Here is a 9,437-nt window from a genome sequence, read left to right as displayed (position 1 = left end):
GTAGTCATGTTGTGGGACTCTCTTCTTCCCATGAATTATGGAATGCTCTTAGGCATATGTATGCTGCTCGATCAAGAGCTAGAACTTAGCAATTGAAAAGCGAATTCCAGAATTTAAGAAAAGGAACATAAACTATTTGAGAATACTTTTGTAAAGCAAAAGGTATTGCTCCCCAATTAGCACTAGCATCTAAACGAGTGGATAATGATGATCTGATCACCTGTATTATGGTTGGTTTACCATCAGGTGAATATGGGTCTCTTAGGATTGTGTTAAATACTAGGGTTGACCCTATTACTTTGGAAGATTTGCTTGCAATGTTACTTATTCATGAGTCTCAATTGGATGAACCTAATAATCTCTCTATAGAAAATTCATCAGTGAATTTTACTTTGAAAAAACAAAATTTTGGTGGAAATCGCTTTAAGAATAACAAAGGTCGCGGTTAAAATCAAGATTGATCTCCCAAAAATCAGACTTGATCATGCTTTGCTTGTGGAAATAATGGACATATTGCAGCAAATTGTCACACGGTTTGTCAAGTGCGTCGTCAATCTGGCCATGCTGCGTTGAAGTGCAAAACATACAAGCTTCAGAAAATTGATGAAGCTTCATCTATTGAGTACATACCGCTGATGTATATGGTTCATTTGATCATGGTGGATGGTACCCCAACTCTGGAGCCAGACACCATGTCATGTTAGATTTCAACAACTTGACAATCCCATCCAACTACAATGGTGGGATTAAACACATTAGAACCAATGTTTTCTCTCATATTGATTCAAAGTTCATAATGAAAGATATTTTGCATATGCCATCTATCACAAAAAATCTGCTTTCAGTACACAAGTTTACAAAAGACAATGACGTGTTGCTTGAATTACACACACAGTTTTGTTATGTTAAGGATGCCATGACAGGGCATGTTCTTCTCAAGGATGCCATGACAAGGCATGTTCTTCTCAAGGAGAACATTGAGCGAGGACTCTACAAGCTGCACTTAGGATCTATTGGGTGTGAACCAGCAACATTACTTGGTGAACGAACTACTTGGTAGAAATGGCATGAGCGACTTGGGCACCCCTCTATGAAAATTGTGCAGCATGTTCTTCATAAATATGGGCTTCTTTATATTTTTAGTAAATTTGACTCTTTGGGTGAAGCATGCCAAATGGAGAATAGTCATACTTTACCTTTTTCTAGTTCTACTCATGAAATAAATGACCATTAGATCTTATATATTTTGATGTTTGGGGCCCTGCGCCCATTGCTTCCATGCAAGGATACTATTACTATGTTAATTTTGTTGGTGGATATTCAAGGTTCACTTGATTATTTGTTATCAAAAGAAAGTCTGAAGTTTCGTCTATTTTTAAAGACTTTCAAAAACTTGTTGAGAGACAATTTGAACGTCCCATAAAAGCATTTCAAAGTGATTGGAGAGGAGAATTTAGATCATTATTCACATACTTAAAGTCATGTGGGATTGATCATCACATTTCATGTCCTCACACACATCAGCAAAACGAAAGAGTAGAGCGAAAACATCATCACATAGTAGAGACTAGACTCACCTTGCTTGCTCATACTAGCCTTCCTCTCAAGTATTGTGATTTTGTCTTCCTTACAGCTGCATTTCTTATTAACCGACTGCCATCACCTGTTACAAACATAAAAAATCTATTTCAGCTTCTCTTTAACCAAAACTCAGACTACACCTTTTTCAAATTTTTTGGGTGTGCTTGTTATCCTCATCTTCGGCCCTGCAATGCTCATAAACTGCAATACTGAAGTACCAAATGCATATTCTTTGGCTATAGCACCAAACACAAAAGCTATCTTTGCTTGAATCCATCAAATTCAAGACTCTACATTTGTCGAAATGTCATTTTTAATGAAAATGTTTTTCCTTATAAAACCATATCTTCCACAAAACCTGAGTCGTCATCTTCTTTAATCTCTCCACCAATGGAGTTTCCTTTTCCTAGTTTGGATTTGTCACCAGTACCACCTTCCCTTGTCACTACATCTACTTCCCCAAATGAGCCCATCATTACTGCACCACTACCATCTTCCCCACTGCAACCACTACCTTAACCATCACCACCATCTCCCCCTACCTTATCCTTATCTCACGAATCCCCACCTCCCTCCATAAAAACTCACTCCATGATCACTCACCTACAAACTGGATCTCTTAAGCCAAATCCCTGTTACATCACTCACCTTTCCGAGCTCCCTTTCGAAACTGAACCTAGAAACCCAAGCCACTAAACTCTCCCAATGGAACAATGCCATGCTTGAGGAATACAATGCTTTAATGAAAAATAAAACTTAGATTCTAGTTCTGCCCTCTCCCTCCCAAAATTTTGTTGGCAACAAATGGGTCTATCATATCAAGATAAAAGCTGATGGAAGTATTAACAAAGACAAAGCGCATCTTGTGGCAAAAGGTTGTACACAAGAGTCTGGCATTGATTATTTTGAGACTTTTAGTCCTGTGATAAAACTCACCATGATTCGAATTGTTCTTACCCTTGCTGTTTCGCAAAAATGGGTGGTTTGACAATTAAATGTCAACAATGCTTTCTTGCATGGAACTTTATCTAAAGTTGTTTATATGTTACAATCTCAAGGCTTTGTTAACACTCAATATCCAAATTATGTATCCAAGTTGCAGAAAACTATTTATGGGCTAAAGCAGGTTCCTTGAGCCGAGTTCCAAAGACTTAGTTCATTTCTCATTCACATGGGTTCTCTGCCTCCAAGATTGACACTTCCCTATTTATTAAATTTATGGGAGCTCTTTCAATTTTTATTCTTATTTATGTTGATGATATATTTATTACTGGAAGCTGCCCTGCCACCATCCATCAGCTCATATGCCAAATGGGGTGTGAATTCTCTATAAAAGATCTTGGCCATCTACATTATTTTCTTCGTGTTGAAGCACAATTTACACAACAAGGGCTCTTTCTTTCTCAATGTCAGTACATGCAAGTCCTCCTCAAACACAGTGCCATGGTTGATGCTAAGCCCCTTCCTTCATCTTTAGCCGTTGGAGAAAAGTTGTCTAAGTTTGATGGCACACCGCTACTTGATCCTACTCCCTATCACCAAATTGTTGGTACTCTCCAGTATGCTACTCTTACTAGACCCGATCTTGCTTATGCTACCAACAAGGTCTGCCAATTTATGCCTGTTCCTACCGCAAATCATTGGGCCACCCTCAAACGAATCCTTCATTACATTAAGCATACTCTCCATCTTGGGTTTCTCATTAGGCCATCCTTGTGCTTGTCTCTCACAACATATTCTGATGCCGATTGGGCTGATAATCCTGATGATCGAAAATCTACTATTAGCTTTGCTATTTTTTTTAGAGATTCCTTGGTTTCATGGTCTGCAAAGAAGCTAAATACTACTGCAAGATCTAGTACTGAGGCAGAATACAGGGCATCGACCTCAAGTGCAGTGGAAGTTCTCTCCATCTCTTATTTCATACAAGAACTTCATCAACCTCTTCCTATTATTCCCCGGATCTTATGTGGCAATATGGGCGCTATTCCATTAACTGCCAATCCAATTTTTCACCAACGAACACAGCAGATTGAAGTCGATATTAATTTCATTTGGGATCATGTGCAACATCATTGTCTTACAGTTCATCATGTTCCAGCTACTGACCTACTTGCTAATATAATGACCAACCCATTTGCTCGCACCCCATTTGAGACTATTTGTGTCAAGCTTAACGTTCTTCTGAGGCCGTTCAGCTTGAGGTGGGCTATTGAAGATAACGATCACTACAAGGAAGCTATAAGGATCAACACAAGGCAGCTGTGGTGGCCAAAACTGTTGCCGATATAGTTGATCAGAAAATTAGGAAAGGATATCAAATGTGTAACCAAGCAAATCGTCAAGTTATTGACAGCAACTGTGATCCTAAAAATAAGGAAGCGGCCGAACCTTCCAAATTGTGTATCCCTTTAAAAATCAATAGAACCTCTCACACAAACGATTGAGGTGTGAGAGAGAAGCTGCTTGGTTGTGGATGTAGACTCAATCCTGAGTCGAACACGTTACATTGTCTTCTTTGTGTCTCCTCTTTTACAACTAGAGGTGTGCCTAGGTCGTCATATTTAAAAAAATGTCAAATACAATTTACAAGAGCAATCAACCGGTGAAATCAGTTGATTCTAATCCTCTTCAACAACTATCACGATCGTCTCAATCATATAAAGGTAATTCTATTGCGATCGATTGGCTCAAGTGAGCTTCTGATCGCTGGACAATGAACGATGAATCTAAGCACACAAGGGGCTAAATAGAAACTCAAATCAACAATCAGAATGATTGATCGAATCTAAAGCACTCGAGCAGTAATTTTCTGCCAGACAACTAGAAGCAAAATGATCAAACTGTAGCAGGGTCGACCGAAGTAGAGGACAGAAATGATAGGGACCCTACCGAATTTCAATCTTTTGCAGAACAGAACGAAGTTGCTTCTCAGATTAGTGAAGAGACTGCCTGAGAACAAGTGAAGGAAGAAGAAGAGCTCTATCCTTGCTTCGACAGATGAAGAGTTCTGATGAGCAGCGCCAAGGAATAGTGCCAGAGTAGCAGCCATAACTGCACGAAGATGCACGCAGGAGAAGAAACAGAAATAGGGCAGACATCGCATGGAAAGAACCTTCCTCTCCCATTCACTCTCTCTCCCTTCCTCCCTCTCCTCTTTCGTGCGTGCACAAATATTTCACATTCGTTCTCTTTCCATTTTCGTGCACGCGTAAATGTTTCACTTAAGAATCAACCCCTGCCACTTATATCTCGAATGAGGAGCATCTCCTACGGACTGTGCCCTAAGTAGCAACCGTTGGTAATGAAGCTTACTATTGGCATCTTTTTTTGTTTTTTTTAGAAAAGTAAGTGGGTCGTCCATTATCTCAAGCCAGACGAGCATTTTGCGATGAAAACTTGCATAAGGAAAGAAAGGTTATATATATATAACGCAAGTTAATATAACCCAATTTTGGAAGTATACACCCAAACCTGTAATTAATAAAGATATGGTACAGCACCATAAAATTGATCTGCGATTGTATCACTTAAGGCGATTTTCCTGCTTTCTTTTCTTCATCATCTTTTCTCTTATACCTTCAGTTTTGACCTAAATCCATAGTTGGCAAACTCAAGAATTGGGTTTGCATTGGCTGACATTTGGGTTGCCAAGTTAGCAAGCCGATTGGCAACTTGGGCGAGTCAGGCAAAAAAATTTCATTGTGTGTTTTGTTCTACAAAGTCATTTAGGGATTTGAATTGCTCAACTAGATCATGCATGTAAAACTATGTAAGAGAAGCCTTTTCACAGTCCATTGTCTCTTCAAATGAGTAAGGTCAATGGTGGAGCCTAATAGAAGGGTGCAACCTAAAAAAATTGAATGTATTTATAGAAAACTAGAGAGAAAGAAACAACAATTTGGTGGTAGCCAAAGAGGCGTTGACCCTGGCCCATTGTCTCTCATTTTGTCAATCAATAACAGGAGGAATGATTATAAAATAATGAGATAAATTGGGATGCAAAAACGTATCCCCTGAATTCGTTCTCTCACACATTCATTATGTTACAAATTCGTTATCTCACGCAAACTATACAAACACATTACATCGTAACATTGTCTACCACCTAAACTAGGATGCATTCACTATTTTGTCTATAACACTATCTACCACATGAATTGAGATGTAATGTTACCTGTTGCATCGATATTTTCTTCATTTTTCATCTCTTCATCACCTTTGCCTAAAGGTGCTGCTTCGATTTCTTTGTATGTCCAAATGTTGGAAAATAAATCCTGTAGAAGCCATTGCCTTTGTCATTTAACGTCCACAAATAAAAAACTAGAATGATATCGCTGTAAACTCAATCCTTTTATTCTGTTGTCATTTATGTCATTCTTGTTTCAAGGTCAATCTTTCTTTAGTGGCAACCTCTACTCCCTTTCCTTCCTTCACTGGAAACCTCTCTCTTCTTTTTTTCTCTTCCTAACCGTCTTCCTTCTTTTGGGTGAAGGAATGCATGCGGCGTGAAGGAACACAGGTTAAGTACCTATGTTGTGTCTGTGCAATGCAATGACATTCAAGTAAATATGCACATGTACCTTTTTTTGGCAGAAAGGTCATTACTGAAACCTTACATATACGTAGCAGGTCCACCCCCAGCGTATACATAGGGTGTGCACGTAACTTGGTCTCATAATGCTGGGGGTTGTACTACATGTTTTGGGGATTATGTGCATCATTCATATTTGTTTGGATGGATCTTCACATAGAAGTGGAATTTTTCATTTTTGTGGCTTTGATTTGTGTTATTTTAATTGTTCTGATTATTTGATTACTTTGTTTATGTTGGCATTTGAAGCTAAAAAGAAGAATGCTTTTGATGCCATTGTGACACCATTAAATACCATTAGAGATTGTTTGGCAACAGTGGCGATTGTTACTATTTAATGGCAGATCTACGTTGTAGCTAGTGCAGATAATTGTCTACACCATCCCACAAAATTAATTGCATTTACATATAGAAATTTAATTAATTTTTATTTTTTTTACATATGATTGCACCTTAAAATTTGAAATTTAAACTTAGAGTGCCCCTTAATAAAATATTTATGAGAGATTCATGAAACACTTGTTAAGGTTTTACATGTATGTGCGCATATTCACAAGACTTTTACTGTTTGACAATTATGGTATCAGACGATGCTGTCATTATCAGGCCGTACAATAATGACGACACTGATTAACAATGGACAACTCATAGGTCCAATGGAGTAGTACTGAAGGAAACTGCCTTACCTACAATCTCGGTTGATTCGATGGGGTTAAATAAGATGATTCTTTTCGGTAAAGTTTCTGCGAGAAAGATGCGATTAATGAAAGATGCATGCGAGAAACAAAGACATTTACATCATCAAATAGACATGCAAACCGTCCAGTACTTTTTGGCAATTATCTTGACAAACTTTACTGTTCCAGGGAAACATCTGTTGGTCAGACATTTTGGTGAAATCTAATATTATAGGCCATGGCTTACTAAAAAAGTATATATGGTTATGTACATATTTCCCATGCAGTTGTTTTTGCAAGATCTCGACTAGAATTTTGAGATCCAACTGTCTAATAAACTCAAAATATACAAAACTACTCGCGGAAGAAAAAAAATCATCAACAACATAATTGTAGATATTAAATCTAATTGCATAAAAATAAATCCACAGCTGCATAATATCCAGAAATAGAGGATGTCATTAATGAATCACATCTAGACGGTTGAAATCTGATGATCTTTCCTCATGCATATGCATGTAATGTTACCCAATAAAGCTCGTCTAGAAATGAAGTTGGACTTGCAAAAAAGCATCCAGCTCTGACAGCACACGCAAGCCAAACAAATACTGAACTGCAGGCCATTCTGGCTTCCATATATATGTGCGCGCATCTACGTTGAAAGATTTTATCGCTTTATCCAAATTAACAAGAGTATGTGCTCATAGATGATATCATGTTTAATAATTTAATAATTATATGTTAATCCAAACAAAGTATGTGTTTCCGTCTGATGCCAATATGTTTATGAATCAGCTTGAGAATTACTGCTATATATTATATGCTTTCTATGGTTTCCTTATCCTATTTCTTCCTTGCAAATAGGCATGCGACTTTGCTAAAGAACCAAAAGCCATCTCGCCAAAGTCAACTAAAAACATGGAATTAGGCATTAACAAAAGGTGTGTGATTGCCCATGTTTTCAGTTACGGTTTCAGGGATAGGATTTTTAAGGCCGCAAGAACTTGACTATCACTCTCTTTGTCTCTCCCTCTCTCTCTCTTTGGAATTTAAAGTAAAGGTGAGTTTAGAAATACATCTTGTCATGCAACCCAAAGAAAACAAATTTGGATCATCAGTGAAAGAACCATTCAAAATTGCAAGCTGGAATGGATGCCGGTGGTCGGCAGACGGCAAACAAGGAAACAAATTTTCTAACCCAATTAGGCGGTGACAAGGGCCCATGATTCAATTCTAGATGACGATTGGTGATTTTTGAATACTTGGTTCTATTTCTTTTACTTAAGAACATACTCTTCCAAATAAATTACCGCATGAGCAAGACGTACTACGATGGAAGGTATTAGTTGGTTCTGTTTATTTTCAAGAAAGGAGAGAATCAGCCTTCGTGTTCTCTTTCATTTGCCCTACATGTTCTCCAATTCATTCTTAATGGAAGCTATGGCTTAACTTTCTTCTTTTCCTTCGTAAACATGACAATAGTTGCTTTGCAAGATTAGATACCTTCTCTTTTTCTGAAACTTTTCAGTTCCTTTAGTTTTGCGTGCAGCTAGCGTTAACTTGCACATAATTCTTTTGAGAAGAATTGAAGATCATGGAGCTATCTAATCTCTGGTCTTAAATATTGGCACTTAATTAAGTGGTGACATATATAGTTTTCATGGCTTGCTGGGTTTCTGAAAGGTAAACAATGTAATAGACGAAAAGCTAATTTTGTGTCCATTCACTCAAAAGAAAAGAAAAAACAGACCTTGGAGGAGCAGTTAAATGGAAATCGATTTACCTAGCTTGTTGCTCCTTTTGTTGACGAGGAACGTACATTCTCCATGAATTCATAACCACCTCTCTGTACATGTCGAACCAGACATTGCTGCCTGCTGTTTTTGTGAAGCGCCATTAATTGGTGGCCAAGCCAGAAACTGTGCTGCTAACGTGACAAAGTAACGAAAGGATGGTGTACACTTATGTAGGCGAACTGAGAAGCCGACCTAGCCTTTTTTTTCTCTCTTTTTTCCCTTCTGACTCTTTGGCAGAAGGGCCAATTTGTCATGATCCCCGTGCGGGACATGTGGATGCGTTCAATTATCTATCTGATTTCTCTTCCTCTGTGGTGCAAAATTGTCTACACACCTGTATTTTTTTCCCCTTTAATTTCCAAAGATTTTTCTTTCCTAATTTCAAACACCAAAGATGAAGATCGATTGCTCGAGTGGCCTATATTCGATCTTCCAGTGTAAATCGCAAAGACGCATGGACTGCATGCTAAAAGAAGCTGGCTGTCCACTGTTTTCCTTCTCCTCCTTTGCCTCCAAGGCCAAACATATATAAATATAAACCATGGTCGTCTAGATACTTCTCAGTTGGTGCAGAAGGGAATAGAAGTTCATGTACGATCGGAAAGAAAGTTTTGGATATATAAGCAAAGATGCGAGGCATACCTTCAAAGCTGGTATTCCTGTTTCCCTGGCTGTCTACTTGTCAGTTGTGTGTCCCTAGACTCACTAAAGCATTGGTATTCCTGTCTCATTTCATAAGTTGCGTTAATGGACAATATGAAGAAGATCAGAAATGGCCAAATTGAACAA

The 9,437-nt window shown here is 38.2% G+C and overlaps 1 long non-coding RNA gene across 1 annotated transcript; it reads right to left on the bottom strand.

The window, feature by feature from the left end:
• Nucleotides 1-1,439: 1,439 nt before the first annotated feature.
• LOC126410168 (uncharacterized) lies at nt 1,440-4,816 on the bottom strand. Its single transcript, XR_007573674.1, has 2 exons — nt 4,474-4,816; nt 1,440-1,663 (listed from the first exon to the last, which is right to left on the bottom strand). It is a non-coding gene; the product is annotated as an uncharacterized LOC126410168 (long non-coding RNA).
• Nucleotides 4,817-9,437: the final 4,621 nt, after the last annotated feature.

Source organism: Nymphaea colorata, chromosome 6, assembly GCF_008831285.2.
Source record: "Nymphaea colorata isolate Beijing-Zhang1983 chromosome 6, ASM883128v2, whole genome shotgun sequence".
Lineage (NCBI taxonomy): Eukaryota > Viridiplantae > Streptophyta > Magnoliopsida > Nymphaeales > Nymphaeaceae > Nymphaea > Nymphaea colorata.
The sequence above is the reverse complement of the archived record's forward strand: the minus strand, read 5'-3'. Positions and strand labels throughout refer to the sequence as shown.